Raw genomic sequence first — 18,685 nt, forward strand, 5'->3', positions numbered from 1 at the left:
TAGTAAGGTGTGGGAGCGAGATCACAGCTTACTAAGTCATGGCCACACATTAGGACCTCGTTCCCATGCTTTACTAAGTCGTGGCCACCACTTAATCATCGCATTCCCACATCTTTCTAAGTCGTGGCCACAACTTATTTTTATTTATACAAGATATTACCAGTGGGGCTCCTTACCATTTCACTAGCCGGTTCATCGTAAAACTTTAACGCAATGCAAAGAACGGCTTCCAAGAAATAGGTCTAAGGGTGGCCAGAGGTGGCCAGTGCTGCCCTGGAATGAAACGTGGCCACACGTCTGGCCACTCTGAATGTTAGCCATCATTAATAAGGCATTCATTGTGCTTTATGATGGAAATTTGTTACCAGTTGTTACCAATCACTTGTAAGAGTCTGGTGATGCTGCATTTAATAATTGCTTGTGCACTGGGTGCCTTCATATATATCGGAAAAAACCTCATATCTCTACAAGGGTAACTTTATGGGAGAAGGAAAAAACTTTTACTTTTAATGTAAGTCTTTAATGAAGGAACCAGAATTTTTTCCAAGACATTTTTGGCTGTTTATTTTTGTCCATTCATCATAAAATTTACACAAAGTGTAAAGGGCATCAGGGTATCAAAAACTGAAAACAATAGTGAGACATATATGTACACACACACACACACACACACACACACACACACACACACATACATACATATATATATGTATTTATATGTATAGAGTCAAATTATGTGTTTTGTTGATTTTCTAGGTGAAAATAGGTTAACATATCCTTGACAGAGAACACACATATGGCATGAAAATGTTTGTGCATAATTATTATTGAATTACTTTTACATTGAGTTTTACATTGTAAAAAAGCCAAAAATAAAATATAAATTGTGCCATAAAGTTTGCACAAGCCATAGTTTTTATTGATTTTAATAAACTATTTATTATATAAATAAAATTATATTCATAACTGTATAATAATATTATTATTGTTATTATTATTATTATTAATCATTGGCAAGTGGTTCATGATTCGAAAATGTCAACAAATAAATGTTACTTCTACACACCTACCTTCAAGTTCATTTTTGCAGTAATATAATTGTGTTTATGTAATTGAAAGTTGTATTTATTTGCAACAATTTGACAAATTTGCTTGATGTAATTCAAAGTACCAATTTTACAGTGTTGTTTCAATGCTTTGGCCATACAAATGTAAATTTGCATGAGCAAATGTTGGGCGTACATGTGTGTGTGAGCATTTGTCTGTGAGTGTGTGTGCAAGCAAACACACGCTTCAGCACTGACACCAGAAACAGCAGCAAATCGTTTAAGCGCAACTGAAGCAGTGGCCTTTCACCGACCCGCCCGTCTCTATCATACATCTCCAGCAACTCTCTCACTGGCTCTCAGTGTGTTTTATTGGCATGACCACATTTAGTTACAGTATTGCTGAAGTACTGTCAGCATGACAGAGAATTGGCAGCATGAAGAGGCTCATGAAGCCTCTCTCTCTCTCTCTCTCTCTCTCTCTCTCTCTCTCTCTCTCTCTCTCTCTCTCTCTCTCTCTCTCTCTCTCTCTCTCTCTCTCTCTCTCTCTCTCTCTCTCTCTCTGCAGCTGTAGGCCTGATGGCTGGACTTCCTCCTGGTAGCCATTAAGCCGTGTGTGTGTCTCTGGGTGGTCTGGCCTCCTCTCCGGAGCTTTAATAGTTTTCTACTGCTGCAGCCCCGGCTGTGTCCCGGGGGCAGAAAGGAACCAGGGTGGAGAGAGAGAGAGAAAGGAGAAGGGTGAGAAAAAGAGAGCGAGTCAAGAAGAGCAGAGAAGAAGTGTGAGAAAGAGAGAAAGCCGACGTCGAGGGATAGAAATGAGAGGAGAGAATGAGTGAGAAAAGTTGACAGAGAGAAAAAAGTGACAGAAGGAGTGAGAGAGGGCAGAGAGAGAGAGAGAATAATACATATGAATTTGTATGACTTGGTTATACCAATAAGGCTTCTTTGAGGTGGGAGTTGAGAGATGGAGAAAAAGAGACAGAGAGAGACTGAGAGAGATAGAAACACAGAAAAAAGTGAGAACAAGAGATAAAGAAAGAGAGAGAGAGGTTTTGACTAATAAAGCCAGTCTGAACCACTGGACGCCCCTCTGAGCACTTCCTGCCCATCGCCTCTCACTGCCCTCCGCTACCCCCTCTAGCTCTAATGGGACACAGCTGGACACCCCCTCGCTCTGTCACTTTCTTTCCTTCTTTCTTTCCTTTTCTGTCTCTCTCTCTCTTCTGCTCTTATTTTATTTCTGTATTCACATCTGTTGGTGAAGACAGTTGGCGTCGCACACGTATACATGCATATTCCTGCTAGTGCTGTTATATAGCATAAACTACAGGCTAAAAGTTTGGGAGAAGCATTTGCTTTATAAAAATAAACAAAGGAGTAAAGTTTTCTTCCATAACAGGAAGCGCTATTTTTATTAACGCATATCTGAAGGGTTTGTAGATGTGTGCAGTAAATGATTAGTGATTATTTGTTTTCTAGCTGATTTTCTTCTTTCCACTTGATTCCCCCATTAAGATGCTCTCTAAAGGCCTCTAACGGTTTTTAGAGTAGGCTTAACTATTTCTTTGATGAAAAAAAATGTTATTTTAATCCCCTTAAATGGTCAAGGCCCATCAGCAGGCCCAAAGTTTCACTACATACTGCTATAACCTAAGCATAGCTCAACCAGCTTTCATTCAAATCCCTGTAGTTACTGAATAATAACTGAATAATTAGCCTTAGTATGTAATAGGACTGAGGGATTTTACTGCTTTGTTGTATTCAAACTCTGCAAGCATTTCATTGTTAAGTTTTGCTTAAATTCTTAAAATGGACAATAGAAAATGATCCAATCTGGTTTATTTTTTTCTCTGTAGTATTTTCATAGACACAGCCAAGTGAGCTCTCCTAATGATTAGGACATCAGGAGCTGAACTGAAGGCCTAAAGTGTCAGATTAACCACAAACATTCTAAGGTAGGGACAGTAGGATCAACCAATCGTGTTTTGATTTCTGACAGGTGGGACCAATTTTGTGAGAAAAAAGTCACTCTAGGCCTTCTGGACATTCAGGTCTATGTCAGGACTTTCACTGTAAAACTGATACAAGGTAAATATATTAATGTAAATAGGCTAAATATGTCCAAGTGAACTGCCATTAGCTTAGCACTAATATACTACTTGGAAGGTCCATATGAAGCTACTGAATCATAAAAGTGTGAATGCCCTGGCCATTTCACTGATTAAACTAGATGATAATAAAGAAAATGACATATTGACTTAACCCCTTACAATCTTGGGCTTATTACATATTAAAGCTTATTATTCAGTAACTACAGGGACTTCAGTGCAAATTGATTGAGCTATTCTTAGATTCTAGAAATGTGTAATTAACCTTGTGCCCAGCGGTGGGTCAAATAATCATTTAAGGGATTAATTGTCAAAAATGTTTTTGAAAAATATCACTGCTTACTTTGATACTTTGGTCCCTGAGGGTACATTGGTGGTGACAAAATAACAGAAACACCACATAAGATGCTAACATTTTATCAGAAACACCTTCCATAATGGCCCACTATATACAGTCTTATTCAAAGGTTTAGATACCCCTGACCAAATTAGTTATTTTGTTGATTTTCTATGTAAAAATAGTTTACCACATCCTCTAAATACATTTCCGCACATTTTAATGCACAATTATTGTATCTTTGTATCTAAATGTATTGTTTACATTTTATGTATTTTTTCCAGTCTGTTAAACTGACCAAATAAATAGAAAGTGCACACAAAATGTGCCAAAAGTCAGTTCGCTTTGAAGGATATTTGATCTTATTTTCACTTATAAATCATCAAACTGTGTAAATTGCCATGAGGTGTTTAAATTTTTGCATATGACTGAACACCCCTTGGCAAATTATCAGGTGCCGTCTACGCTGACCATCAATGGAAAGGGTGGGCCATTAGTGGACCATTCTCTCTCTCTCTCTCTCTCTCTCTCTCTCTCTCTCTCTCTCTCTCTCTCTCTCTCTCTCTCTCTCTCTCTCTCTCTCTCTCTCTCTCAGGGTCAGTCAGTGTTCTTCCTGTGCCCCTGTGATGGTTCTCTGATGTGGGGTGAACCAGGATGTGAGTGGCTGCAGCACACACACAGGAGAATATATTCATTCTTTCAGTTCCTCTGAGTCCCCTGCAGACCCCGGGGGCTTAGGACCCCGCCACATCAGCTTGTCTCAGCACCACACACACACACACCCTGTGCCCCCTAACAGCTCCAGTATGGGGAAACATTTGTTCAGCAGACACTCCTCTGATGTCAGACTTGTTCAATGAGAAAGGGCGGTGACTCTTTTTAGACCTCCTCTTAATGAATGAAAGACAGAAACACAAAACCCAAACAAGAGTGAAAATCTTTCATTTCCGTCTAGAACTGCTTCCCTGAAGATTTACATATACTAATCCATATGCCAGGTTGATCTGTACATTTCCTTTGCTTTCAATCTGTCTGGACTTTCTGGATTTACTCTTAAAAATAAACATGCCCAAAAGAGTTCTTTGTACAGATACTGTAGTGCAGTGGCCACCAACCCTTCTCCTGAAGGTCTACTTTCTTGCAGAGTTTAAGCCCAACCTGTATCTACAATGCCTCCTCACACTTATGTATCTGATCCAGCCAAACAAAGGCTTCCGAAGGAGTTAATGAGCCAGAGAAGGTGTGGCAGATTGGCGCTCTGCAAGAAGGTAGATCTGCAGGACCAAGGTTTGTGACCACTGCCATAGTGGAACCACTTTTGGATCCCTCAAGAACCTCTTAATAGATAGCTCTTTGAAGAGTTATTATTGTGAATGATATTTAACCCTTGTGTGGTGTTCAGGTCCGTAGGATCTGTTTTTAATGTCTACCAAAAGAAAAAATGTGATTTATTATTATTTTAACCTCAGATTCCTTTGCCTTTATTCATTTTCTGAGGTGATCATATAAAATAACGCATTTTCAGTGTCTTCACTTTGTTCAATGCCCACACATTTATATTACACGTGTGATGTTGGGCTGAACCCATGGGGAATGAAAGTGTGGAGGTGCTGTGTCCTTCACTCTGTTCTCCTCCTACATGGCCTGCGGTTACTGTGTGTGTGTGTGGACAACATGGACAGGCTGCTGACTGGCTACAGCTGCTAAAGAAGAACCCTAGTCTGGCCACATGTGATATTTTAAACATCTGGTATTTTTACATACATTGTTATAGCTGTATTAATTTATAAAAACAATAATGCGGTGGGTCGACCAGACAACTGAGTAACAAACACAACACCACCATGCAAGGGTTAAGCTAATAATAATTACAAGTACTTTGCTGCATGAAGAATCAAACAGAAGACAGGGTATTCTGGAGAAACACTATCCATGTGGTCACCAGGGGCTGGCAATGACTCGACCACACTGGATAATAATAATAATAATAATAATAATAATAATAATAATAATAATAATAGTTTAGTGCCACTGCAGTTCTTGCTGCAGGTTTCTTCAGAAACATTTTATTCACTTGTTAGGGGATGTGTTTAGGGATGGTTGCTAAGCAGTGATTGGATAAGCAGCAGTTCAATCGTTACTTTGCAAATAGTCAATTAGGGTCCTCAACAGGATTTTAATTTAGAACATGGATTCTGAATTCATGCGGTGGGCTGATAAGAATCACAATTGGGCCAGTCCTGGTCTATAAGCCACATATTTGACATCCTTGCTTTGTACAGTTCATTGAGCCATATGTCCAAGCAAAGAACCATTTAGTAACCTGTAATTTTTCTGGAGCTCATTTTTGCTGCACATGTTATAAACTGCCCCCTTCAGTATCCATCATTGGTCAACTTCATGCATATGTTAAAACTTAGGCTAGTTGTACTGTGTTTACTAAGTTCAGGTTTATGCATTGCCAAATAAAAAACAGATTGCACCACAAACTAGTTTTAACATTGAGTTTAGTAGCTATTACATTTTTAAACCTCCCCCTCAGCTTTGGGGAAACCATCACAAACTATGTAGAAAGTACATAAAAGACCAAAAACATGACTTTTTTTGGTTAACTAAGCTAAAATTTCTATATATACGCTATAATTTTCCATACAGCTCTAATTGTTGCCTTGGCTTAAACTCTGAGCATTAAGCTAAACACCCACAGCTCAGCTGCTGCCCAGACGTCTAAATTGGCTGCTGTTGTGTCGGTCAGTCAGAAACTGACATTTAAAAAGCTGCATGCTTGATTTCTTTTAAAGAGTAAACAGACAGTGGCTGTAGATAATTAGCTTTATTCAGTTTAACCAGTACACATTGTTTTCTTCCATACTGGATATTTATTCCCTGGAGAAGTCAAAGCAGTTGCTGCTGCGTTTCCATGGCAGCAGGTTTACTGATTGGTTCTGAACATGTTATCGTCATGTTAAAGTGACGTATGACTTAGGGATTTGTGGTGCAGTGAAATTTAGTAAAAAGATAGTTTGAAAAGAACTAGTGTAACTAAGGACTTAGTAAAAACTTTATGCACAAACCTGGTGCAACCCAGTCCAGGGCTGCTGTTCACCGGATATTTGGGTGGTGGTCCACTCTCAGCACAGCAGTGACACTGTGCTGTTGCTGGAGTTTTTACACATGTCAATGTCACTGCTAGGTTGAAAGTGGACCACTTCCTAAAATACTGAGATAAGAGTGTCTCTGTGGTCCAAAGACAAGATGAAAGGCAAGAAGATGGACACCCTAAACTGTGCATCACCAGACGGACTACAGTCTCTTCAATAACAAAGTGGAGCTATGAAATATATATATTTTTTAATTTGCCAGTTTTGTAATAGTTCCTAAGTCATGTTCAGGGAAGGAGATGGCAGAGAAATTAGTGAAATAAAAGAGCAAAGAAGGAGAAAAGAAACAGTAGCAGTGGCCTGAGGAAGCAGGAAGGGAGAGAGAGCAAGAAAGTGGGAGAGAAGGAGAGACCGACATTGCCCAGAGCCATTAACTTCCTTTGAATGTTTCCTCACATCTGAGCAACACAGTGATGAAGGTGTGCAGAATACTTCCCAACCCATGGTCCTCTCTGTTGTAATGGAGGCGCCTGGATTGGAATGTCACCATGGTTCTGCTCCACCAGCAGTGTTTACTGCCTGTAGACACCCGGCAGACGCCCTGCAGACGCCCAGGTTAAACAGGAAAAGACAGCAGACACTCGCAGTGAGACGAGCTGATGAATGTGAACATATACACTGGTTAAATGTGTCCTATGCAAAACTTTGGATTCACTTATTAAATACTGTTATTTTATACAGTCATACGTTATCTTATGTAAATAGACATACTATCAGAAACTCCATGACTATCAGAGCTGTCTGTTCAGTTTGAGCTATAAATGTCAAAACTCCTGTCAAACGATGAGGAAATATGATATTATTAATTTCCACTAGCAGCCCAGTGGGATTCTAGTTGTATGTAATTGCAAAACTAGAAGCAATTCACATGTTTTGGCCTCAGGAAGACTTGAGACTCAACTTGGACTCGAATCCCAGATCCCCTTGCCACTGTCGCCCCTGGCTTGCTCACCTAGGGGTTTTTCCAAACGTTAAAACTTAGAAACGTAAAGAAAAATGTTAAAACTTTGTCTTTACTGGAATTCTGTGAAGCTTCTTTGTGACATCAGTTGTAAAAAGTGCTACAAATAAATTTGATCTGATTTGATTTCTAGATCTGACCTAGACTTGCATTCCAGAGACGTGAGAATTCATTTGAACTTAAATCCCAGAGGTTTGAGACTTGACTTGGACTCGAATTCCAGAGACTCAACTTGGACTTGCTCCCATAGATTCTGCCCAGAGATAGATTGGAGTCAGACTCAAACCTTTGAGACTGGAGGTTTGACTGGAACTCAAAATCCAGAGAATCAGATTTGCACTTATGAGACTCGAGACTCAACTCTTGACTCAAAATCCAGGACTCGAAACTAGATTCACACTCAAACTCCACAGACTCCACTTGGACTCAGAATCAAACACTAGAGACTTGACTTGAGCACAAACTCCTGAGATGTGAGACTTGACTTGGACTTGAACTTCAGGGACTTAAGGCTAGACTTGATTCACAGACTCTTGACTCAGACTCAAACCCCAGGTACTCAGTACTTGACTTGGACTCAAAATCTGAGACTTAGCTTGGACCTGCTCCCCAGAGAGGCGACTCAAACTCAAACCTCTGAGACTGGAGATTTGATTGGGACTCAAACCCCAGAGACTCAGATTTGCATGTCACATTTCAGGGACTCGAGTAAAACTTCAGAGATTCAAGACTCGACTCTGACTTGAACCTTAGGAACTCAAGACTTGACTTAGAGTCAAACCCCAGAAACTTTACTTGGACTCAGAGTGCAGAGATTCAAGCCTTGACTTGGACTAGAACCCCAGAAATTTGAGCATCGACTTGGACTAAAACCCCAGGGACTCGAGGCTAGACTTAGACTCAAACCTCAGAGAACTGTCACTAAAAATCGCATCCCAGAGACTCAAGACTTGAAATGAACATCTCTGGCATGAGCTTTTTCTGTGCTTCCACTGTAACTCAGCATCCACAGACAGAGCTCTATCCACAGGCTTTATTTAAACACACACACAGAAAAATAAACAGTGAAGGAAAGCGGAAAATCTGTTCTGCGAGACAGATGAACCATGTGGTCACTAAGCGCTGAACACTGACCTTGTTTTGAGACTTCAGGACATAAAGTGTGTGTTTGTGTATTGTAGCAGTGACACAGTCCTACACACACGCACACACATACAAGTGGGCTCTTCTCCGCCTGAGACAGAAATCCAAGAAACACCACTGATGAGGTCAGATTTTCATTAACGTCCACTCGTCTTAGCATGTGTATTTGTCTGTGTGTGTATTTACTTACCGTGTGTGTGTTTACTTACCGTGTGCATGACGTCTGCCATTGTGTTTGTTTTTAAAGTTGAGCTGTACACAGCGGATGTGTAAATGTAAGGAGCATATTGAGGAGTGTGTGTGTGTGTGTGTGTGTGTGTGTGTGTGGTACTGTCTCGCTGACTTCAGTAGCAGGACTGTGAGAGGTATATGGCTCTGGTCAGTGTGAAGGCTGGAGTTTGACAGGGCAGATAGACCCCTGTGTAAAGTAGCCTAAAGTCATATTGAGAATCAAATCCTTGTGATTTTAACAAACAATAACAAATCCTTCAGGGACTTGAAGCGCTTATTTCAGTGACAATTATTTTTATTTAAAAGGCCCATATACACCGATCAGGCATAACATTATGACCACCTCCTTGTTTCTATGCTCACTGTCCATTTGATCAGCTCCACTTACTGTATAGGTGCACTTTGTAGTTCTACAGTTACAGACTTTTACCCTGTTCTTCAGTGGTCAGGACCCCTATGGACCCTCACAGAGCAGGTACTATTTGGGTGGTGGAGCATTCTCAGCACTGCAGTAACACTGATGTGGTGGTGGTGTGTTAGTGTGTGTTGCGCTGATGGAGTTTTTAAACATCTGTGTCGCTGCTGGACTGAGAATAGTCCATCAACCAAAAATATCCAACCCATGGCTTCCTGTGGGCAGCATCCTGTGACCGCTGATGAAGGACTAGAGGATGGCCAACACAAACTGTGCAGCAGATGAGCTGTCGTCTCTGACTTTACATCTACAAGGAGGACCGACAAGGTAGGAGTGTCTAACGGAGTGGACAGTGAGTGGACACAGTGTTTAAAAACTCGTAAAAACCAGCACAACACACACTAACACACCACCACCAAGTCAGTGTCACTGCAGTGCTGAGAATGACCCACCACCCAAGTAGTACCTGTTCTGTGAGGGTCCATGGGGGTCCTGACCACTGAAGAACAGGGTAACAAAGTATCAGAGAAACAGATGGACTACAGTCTGTAACTGTAGAACTACAAAGTGCATAAAAGCTGATAAACTGGACAGTGAGCATAGAAACAAGGAGGTGGTCATAATGTTATGCCTGATTGGTGTAGCTGCTGTCTGAACAAAACTTCATATCTACAAAACAGTAACTTTACAGGAGAAGGGACAACATTTCTAACTTATAACAGAAGGTAATGTAACTATTTTTTCTTCTATATTATTTTGGACCATTTCTTTTTCTTCAGTCATCATAAAATTTGAACACAAATCAAAGGATTTTTCAAATTATGCAGTTATAGAAAAGTATTTTCTCACTGAGATCCATGAATGCCATTTGTGAGGGTTTATGTTCTAAGATAGTCTTGATTCTTTTTTATGCGAATAATTTAAAGCCTCTCTTCATCCCATAAAACTGAACAGGCTGACCAGGCTGAAATATTCCTTATAACTTTAATGAATAGGCCATACATAAACATAAACAGTCCAGTCAGATTTGAACATTTCCTCAGCCTGTAATCTGCCTGGACTCCCTGAATTTACTCTTATAAATAAACATGCTGGAAAGAGTTCTTTGTAGGGAAGCTAATAATTCAAATTTACCACCTGAAGACCCAAAAAGAAGACGGAATATACTGGAGAAACACTATCCATGTGGTCACCAGGAGCTGGAAACAACTTGAGCATGCAGTGATTGGTTAAGCAGTGTGTCAATCATTACTATATGCAAATAGTCAGTTACGGTCCACAATCTGATTTTAATTTAGAACATGGATCCTTAATTCATCTGGTGGGCCAATCAGAACCATAGTTGGACCAGCCCTGGTAAAATATATATATATATATATATATATATATATATATATATATATATATATATATATATATATAAACTTGAGTGACATCCCATTCTTAATCCATAGGGTTTAACATGATGTCGGCCCACCCTTTACAGCTATAACACCTACAACTCTTCTGGGAAGGCTTTCCACAAGGGTTAGGAGTGTGTTTATGGGAATTTTTGACCATTCTTCCAGAAGCACATTTGTGAGGTCAGACATTGATGTTGGACAAGAAGGCCTGGCTCACAGTCTCCGCTCTAATTCATCCCAAAGGTGTTCTGTCAGGTTGAGGTCAGGACTCTGTGCAGGCCAGTCAAGTTCTTCCTCACCAAACTCACTCATCCATGTCTTTATGGACTGACCTTGCATTGTTCACTGGTGCACAGTCATGTTGGAACAGAAAGCAGCCGTCCCCAAACAAAGTTGGGAGCATGAAATTGTCCAAAATCTCTTGGTGCTGAAGCTTTAAGAGTTCCTTTCACTGGAAATAAGGGGCCGAGCCCAACTCCTGAAAAACAACCTCACACCATGATCCCCCCTCCACCAAACTTTACACTCGGCACAATGCAGTCAGACAAATACTGTTCTCCTGGCAACTGCCAAACCCAGACGGAGAAGCGTGATTGGTCACTCCAGAGAACACGTCTCCACTGCTCTAGAGTCCAGTGGCGGCACTTTACACCCCTGCATTCCATGCTTTGCATTGCGCTTGCTGATGTAAGGCTTGGATGCAGCTGCTCGGCCATGGAAACCCATTCCATGAAGCTCTCTACACTGTTCTTGAGCTTATCTGAAGGCTGCATGAAGTTTGGAGGTCTGTAGTGATTGACTCTGCAGAAAGTTGGCGACCTCTGAGCACTATGCCCCTCAGCATCCGCTGACCCCACTCTATTGTTTCACTTGGCCGATTTTGTTCCCAATCACTTCCACTTTGTTATAATCCCACTGACAGTTGACTGTGGAATATTTAGTAGTGAGGAAATTTCACGACTGGACTTGTTGCACAGGTGGCGTCCGATCACGGTACCACGCTGGAATTCACTGAGCTCCTGAGAGCGACCCATTCTTTCACTAATGTCTGTAGAAGCAGTCTGCAGGCCTAGGTGCCTTTAGGTGAACTTGTGAACTTGAAAATGTTGAAAATATATATTGAAAATACAACCCCAATTCCAATGAAGTTGGGACGTTGTGTAAAACAGAATATGATGATTTGCAAATCCTTTTCAACCTATATTCAATTGAATACACTACAAAGACGACATATTTAATGTTCAAACGGATAAACTTTATTGTTTTTTGCAAATATTCACTCATTTTGAATTTGATGCCTGCAACATGTTCCAAAGAAGTTGGGACAGGGGCAATAAAAGACTGGGAAAGTTGAGGAATGTTCAAAAAACACCTTTTTGGAACATTCCACAGGTGAGCAGGTCAATTGGAAACAGGTGAGTGTCATGATTGGGTATAAAGGGAGCATCCCTGAAAGGCTCAGTCGTTCACAAGCAAGGACGGGCGAGGTTCACCACTTTGTGAACAACTGTGTGAGCAAATAGTCCAACAGTTTAAGAACAACGTTTCTCAATGTGCAACTGCAAGGAATTTAGGGATTTCATCATCTACAGTCCATAATATCATCAAAAGATTCAGAGAATCTGGAGAAATCTCTGCAAGTAAGCGGCAAGGCAGAAAATAAACATTGAGTGCCCGTGACCTTCGATCCCTCAGGCGGCACTGCATTAAAAACCCACATCATTCTGTAACGGATATTCCCACATGGGCTCAGGAACACTTCAGAAAACCACTGTCAGTGAACTCAGTTCGTCGCTCCGTCTACAAGTGCAAGTTAAAACTCTGCCATGCAAAGTGAAAGCCAGATATCAACAACGACGCAAAGTGGCAAAGTGTCCTGTGGTCTGACGAGTCCACATTTCAAATTGGTTTTGGAAGTCATGGACGTCGTGTCCTCCGTGCCAAAGAGGAAAAGGACTGTCCAGATAGTTATCAGCGCAAAATGTTCAAAAGCCAGCATCTCTGATGGTGTGGGGGTGTGTTAGAGCCCATGGCAGGGGTACCTTGCACATCTGTGAAGGAACCATTAATGCTGAAAGGTACATACAGGTTTTGGAGCAACATCTGCTGCCATCCAAGCAACGTCTTTTTCAGGGACGTCCTGCTTATTTCAGCAACACAATGCCAAGCCACACTCTGCACGTGTTACAACAGCGTGGCTTTGTAGTAAAAGAGTGCGGGTACTAGACTGGCCTGCCTGCAGTCCAGACCTGTCTCCCATTGAAAATGTGTGGCGCATTATGAAGCACAAAATACGACAACGGAGACCCCGGACTGAAGTTGTACATCAAGCAAGAATGGGAAAGAGTTCCATCCACAAAGCTTCAACAATTAGTGTCCTCAGTTCCCAAATGCTTATTGAGTGTTGTTAAAAGGAAAGGTGATGTAACACAGTGGTAAACACGCCCCTGTCCCAACTTCTTTGGAATGTGTTGCAGGCATCAAATTCAAAATGAGTGAATATTTGCAAAAAACAATAAAGTTTATCCATTTGAACATTAAATATCTCGTCTTTGTAGTGTATTCAATTGAATAGAGGTTGAAAAGGATTTGCAAATCATCGTATTCTGTTTTTATTTATGTTTTACATAAATAAAATGTTTTCCAACTTCATTGGAATTGAGGTTGTGTATGTGTATATATATATATATATATATATATATATATATATATATATATATATATATACAGTATATATCATTGCCACATTTTCATTGGAAATACAAGAGTTAACATGTTCAAACAACTCATATTTCAGGAGATTTAGTCAAAGGATTTCAATATAATAAAATCAAAAGACAAAAGTGAAGTTCAAAAGTTATTTATAACTACGTTGAAAATGTGCCTCTTAACAACCACCTGGTACCAACCAGTCAGATAAACAGTACTTAAAGCTTGCATCTTTGAGAGGGAGGAGAACATCAAGCTGCTTCATATCTGAAAACATCCACAGGTGTTTCTGTCCATCCTTCCACTGTGAGAAGATGACTCAGCACGGTGGGTCTGAAAGGATGTGTACCTGATCAAGAAGAACCTCACTGAGAAAAGGAGATGGACCTTTATTTACATTGTGAAAAGAATTCTCTATCAGTGGACTGACAGAAATGATCCAAAATGAGAGGAGAAATCTCACTATATTAGCTTACATTAAAAGTTAAGAATATATATTTTTTATTCTCTGGAAAACTTACCATTTTGAAGATACAAGGTTTTGTTTTTGGCAGTGTGTAATTAGTTTGGGTGAGATTGAATCGGTACTAATTGAAAGCTAATATAAAAATTCATTAATTCATCTCAGTTAATCAGTTTGGATGTTTTTCATTATTTCAGGACCACCAGTGAAGTACTGTAGTATAGTCTATTCTCCACCCCTATTCTCTCTCTCTCTCTCTATTTCTCTTCTCAGGTACAGTAGTGACATCCTCGACTACATCTTGGACGTTTGATCCTCGTTGTCCAACCCCCTCTCCCTCTGTCGACACAAAAGCCCACCACAACAAACGAAGCGCCTGCTGCAGCCCCTTTAGAGGGGGCCAAGCGTCAGAGCGCATCGGAAACCGGCAGCGGTTTCTGTCCTCCGTGGAGGTCTGTGTCGGCCGGCTCTGTGTGCAGCTCACCCTCAGAGAAGTCCATTCAGCCGGGGACCTAATGACCACTCATGGCCCCATTCATCTCCACAATGGGCTTCTACACTGCCATTGAAGAGGAACACAATGAAGAACATCGCTCCAATTAAACCCTGGGGACAATGACTGTGGGAGGGGAGCTGGTTGGGGTGTAATGGGGGTAGAAGTGGTAGGGGTGGTGGGGCTTCATCTGTGAAGCTCTGGGTGCTGGAGATGGTGGGGTCGGGGGGTTTGGGGGGGTCAGTCGGGTAATGAATGTCCCCGACCGGGTGCATCTCACCGGAGGTCCGTTGGAGTGGCGGTGCCTCTGATGTGTTATTAGGATCAGTGAGGAGTAATTACTGGGCCATGGACCCTCCCTGCTCTCTGAAGGCGGGGGCGGGTTGGCATCATGAGAGGGACAGGGTTTAGGGCTAAAGAGGACAGCAGGATGGCCTAGACATGGTGGTGGAAACCCACCGGATACAACAATTAGCTGTTACTCCACTACCAATATAAGGTCTATATATAGCTATATGGTCCAATCATAATAGCAGTTATGAATTATCAATAACAACAATGAATTATTCAGTAACCACTATTAATTATTCATTAAGGTCTGTAAATTCTGTAGTATTAAATGAATTGTTCACTATAATTTATGTATTTTAGTGTTCATACTACAAATGTTTCAATAACTGCAATGAAGTCTTTCATTAACTGCTATGAATTATTTATATCCACTATGAATGAGAATAAATAAGTGTTATAAATGATTCAATAACTGCTATCAATAACTACTAGGAATGATTTAGATTCATTTAACTTCAGTATTAGATTGATCTGTTTGCTTTCTTTCTTTCTTTCTTTCTTTCTTTCTTTCTTTCTTTCTTTCTTTCTTTTTCTTTTTGCCTTTCTGCCTTTCTACCTTTCCTTCTTTCTTTCCTTCCTGCTTTTATTCTTGTCTCATTCTTTCTCCCATTTTTTCCTGTTTTCTTATCTTTCTTTCTTTTCGCCTTTCAGCTTTTCTACTTTTCTTTCTTTCCTTCTTTTGCTCTTAACACTTCTTTCTTTCTTTCTTTCTTTCTTTCTTTCTTTCTTTCTTTCTTTCTTCCCTGTTTTTCCATCTACCTTTCCTTCTTTCCTTCCTATTTTCATTTGTGTCACTTTGTTTCACTGTTTCTTTCTTTCTTTCTTTCTTTCTTTCTTTTTCTTTGTTTCTGTCCTCTTTGTAGTCAGTACATGTAATTAAATCAGGCAGATTTCTGGACAGCTTTGTGTCCCATTGGACATAGAGAGAGAGAGAGCATGGAGGGGAAATGCAAAGTAAGATAGAGAGATAGACGAGGCAGGTAGAGAGGAAGAGAGCAGCGAGGGAGAACGAGTGAGGGGGGAATTAATGTTGGTGGAATAAACATAGAAAAGTAAGAAAATAGAACTAGTTGGTTAAATAACAGCAGGCAGGAAGGCGCTGCTCGGGGGGAGCCGCCGACACACATCAGCATTTTTAGAGGAAAAGTGGCGCACACAAAAAAAGGTTACAAGCGCTTGTGTAAAGAATCCTCCTCCGTATTGTGGTTGTATAACTAATTATTGACATTTATACACAAAATAGAAGGAAGCCTCTGGAGTGGTGACATTTCACCGAAAACCACAGCCAAGAATACCAACAAACCCAGAAACAAAAGACAAGAGACGAGCCGCTGAGTGTGTGTGTGAGTGCATGAATGAATAAGGGCATACACACCAGACAGAAAACAGACGGACAGACATGCACATCCTTAACAGACACACAAAGGCAGTATTAACTGTGTGTGTGTGATCGAGTGTGTGGTCAAAGTGTCCATAAACATGTTTCTTGCATTTTGTTTTTCCCTTTTATGTGGATTTGTATATTTATATACCAAAACAGTAATAATTCTTCTTTACATGAACAATTTCCGATCTCTTTTAATCTCTCAGAATTAAACCGACTATTTTGTTGCTAGGCCTTTGGGACAGATCATCTCCTTGGAATTATAAGGTTCTATCTGACAGTTTGGTTAAAATTGGGTTATTCACATATTCTTATTATATAATTAACATATTAACATTATGTAAGGTGTCTTTTTTGGGTTATATACATTTTTGGACTCTATGTAGTTCTAGCCAATCAGTGCTTTGAATGCAGACAAGAGGACCAATCAGATTCTGCTTGTTTGTCAGGTCGCTGCTCTGCTCAGTGACGGCGGGAAAAGTTTATAAAACTTTATGAAACATGAAAACTAGTTGCTGAGTCTCTGCCTGTCTTCTTACAGTTCTTTTAAAAGTCTTAAATGTAATAAATATTAAGGTAATTAAACTAATTAAATTAAAGTAAGTAAACATTCGAGCTGATGGGGTCCTTAGACTCAGATTTCTGATATTCTCACACAGCCTTTACAACCTGCTATACTGACCTGCCGGGACAGTTTATTAGAGTAGCTGGGTGCTGTCTGACCTCAAGGAAACTTAAACTAATGGTTCATACCTAAAACTGACCTCTGCACTGGACAAAAGATTTATGAACTGTAAATGAGTATAAACTGTTCCATGAAAATCATCACTACTCAGAAAATCGTACCTCACATGTCCTTATTAAAGAAGGCCGAGAGGAAGACGTCGTGTTCTGAGACACATAAGCTGGACGTCTGTCCCACCACTGTCCCACCACAAAGATCAGAGCATGAACTTCGTCTCCTCTGTAGACCAGTTTCTGCTCCTGCCATGTTGAATGTAATGAGTTCTCTGCTTTCACTGTGACACAGAACATACTTACACGTTCCGATTGGAATGTAATCGGATTCAGGTGTTTACATGGCTATTATTCTTCCACTTAACAGATTATTTACAGGATTATCCGCCTTGTTCAATCGGATGGGAATTGTATTCCAAATGGCCTCAATCGGACTAGACTATTCCGATTGAAGTGTTTAAATGGATGTATTCCGATTGAGCTATTAGTCGGATTATTACCAGATTATTAAATTGCGTGTAAACGTGGTTAATGTTAAACCTGGATTTTTTGCATTTAGAACACATTTAGGGTGCCTGTCATTGGCTAATGAGGCATGTTCCACATATTAGTTTTGCTATTTAAAATGTGGCGCGGTGTGGCATGGTGGAATGGTGGATGGCGCTGTCGCCTCACAGCACGAAGCGCCTGGGTTCGATTCCCTGGCCGGGCGACCAGGATCCTTTCTGTGTGGAGTGTGTATGTGTGGGTTTCCTCCCACAGTCATGCAGTCAGGCCAATTGGACATGCTAAATTGCCCCTAGGTGTGAGTAAATGTGTATGTTTGACTGTCTGCCCTGTGATGGACAGGCGTCCTGTCCAGGGTGTATCCTGCCTTCCACCTGCTGACAGCTGGGATAGGCTCCAGCACCTTCCTCAACCCAGGAGGAGAAGCGGCTTAGAACATGTGTGTGTTTTTGAAATGCACAATCTTTGATGTTATTTCATTACATGGTCAGAGACTTTTACAGATTCTGTTCTGAGAAAATGTTCTTAAAATCCATTAATGAATGAGAAGCAGTAGGTTCACTGGTGGTTTTGGATAGTTAATAAAATGACTATGTTGTCTTGGCAATCCCTGGTTTCTATCATCACCTCTGTAAAGAAATCTGAGAAATCTCCACAGTGAACCATTTCACACCAAGCCACTCTGAATGACTGTGTCTACATCTTTTATGAATTCTGCAAAACATTTTAAGAATTTGATGAAATTTCCTATCGACAACACAGACAAGTGTGTGAGGATGCACTGTGCATGATGCTAATTCGTGGGACATAAGCTTTCTTTGGGTGTAAAATACATTGGCCTCATAGCTCCAGGGCTGAACTATCACTTTAACCCAATGTAGTCTGTGTACATGACCATAGCTCCTGACACTGCACTATCCACGTTGGTCTTTGATAGTGCTGAGGTCTGTCTCTGTGTCTCTATCCTCAGCAGGTCCCAAGAGAACAGGACAGTCGATCCAGAGTCTTTCAGGCACTGTGTGTGTGTGGCTGGAGGCTCAGGGCTGGACTGAGTTGGAGGGATGGTGGTCCCAGGGAGTCTGAAACAGCCATAATCCTTGCTAATCCCACACATTGATCTGACAGCTGAGGAACCAAGCCACCACTCCTGAGAGCAAGGGCATCATAAAGTATGTGTGTGGGGGGTATTTTTCAGTACCCAAATGACCTTGCTTTGTAAATCCAGAGAAAAACAA

The sequence above is a fragment of the Pygocentrus nattereri genome, chromosome 28 (genome assembly GCF_015220715.1).
Source record: "Pygocentrus nattereri isolate fPygNat1 chromosome 28, fPygNat1.pri, whole genome shotgun sequence".
Taxonomy (NCBI): Eukaryota; Metazoa; Chordata; class Actinopteri; order Characiformes; family Serrasalmidae; genus Pygocentrus; species Pygocentrus nattereri.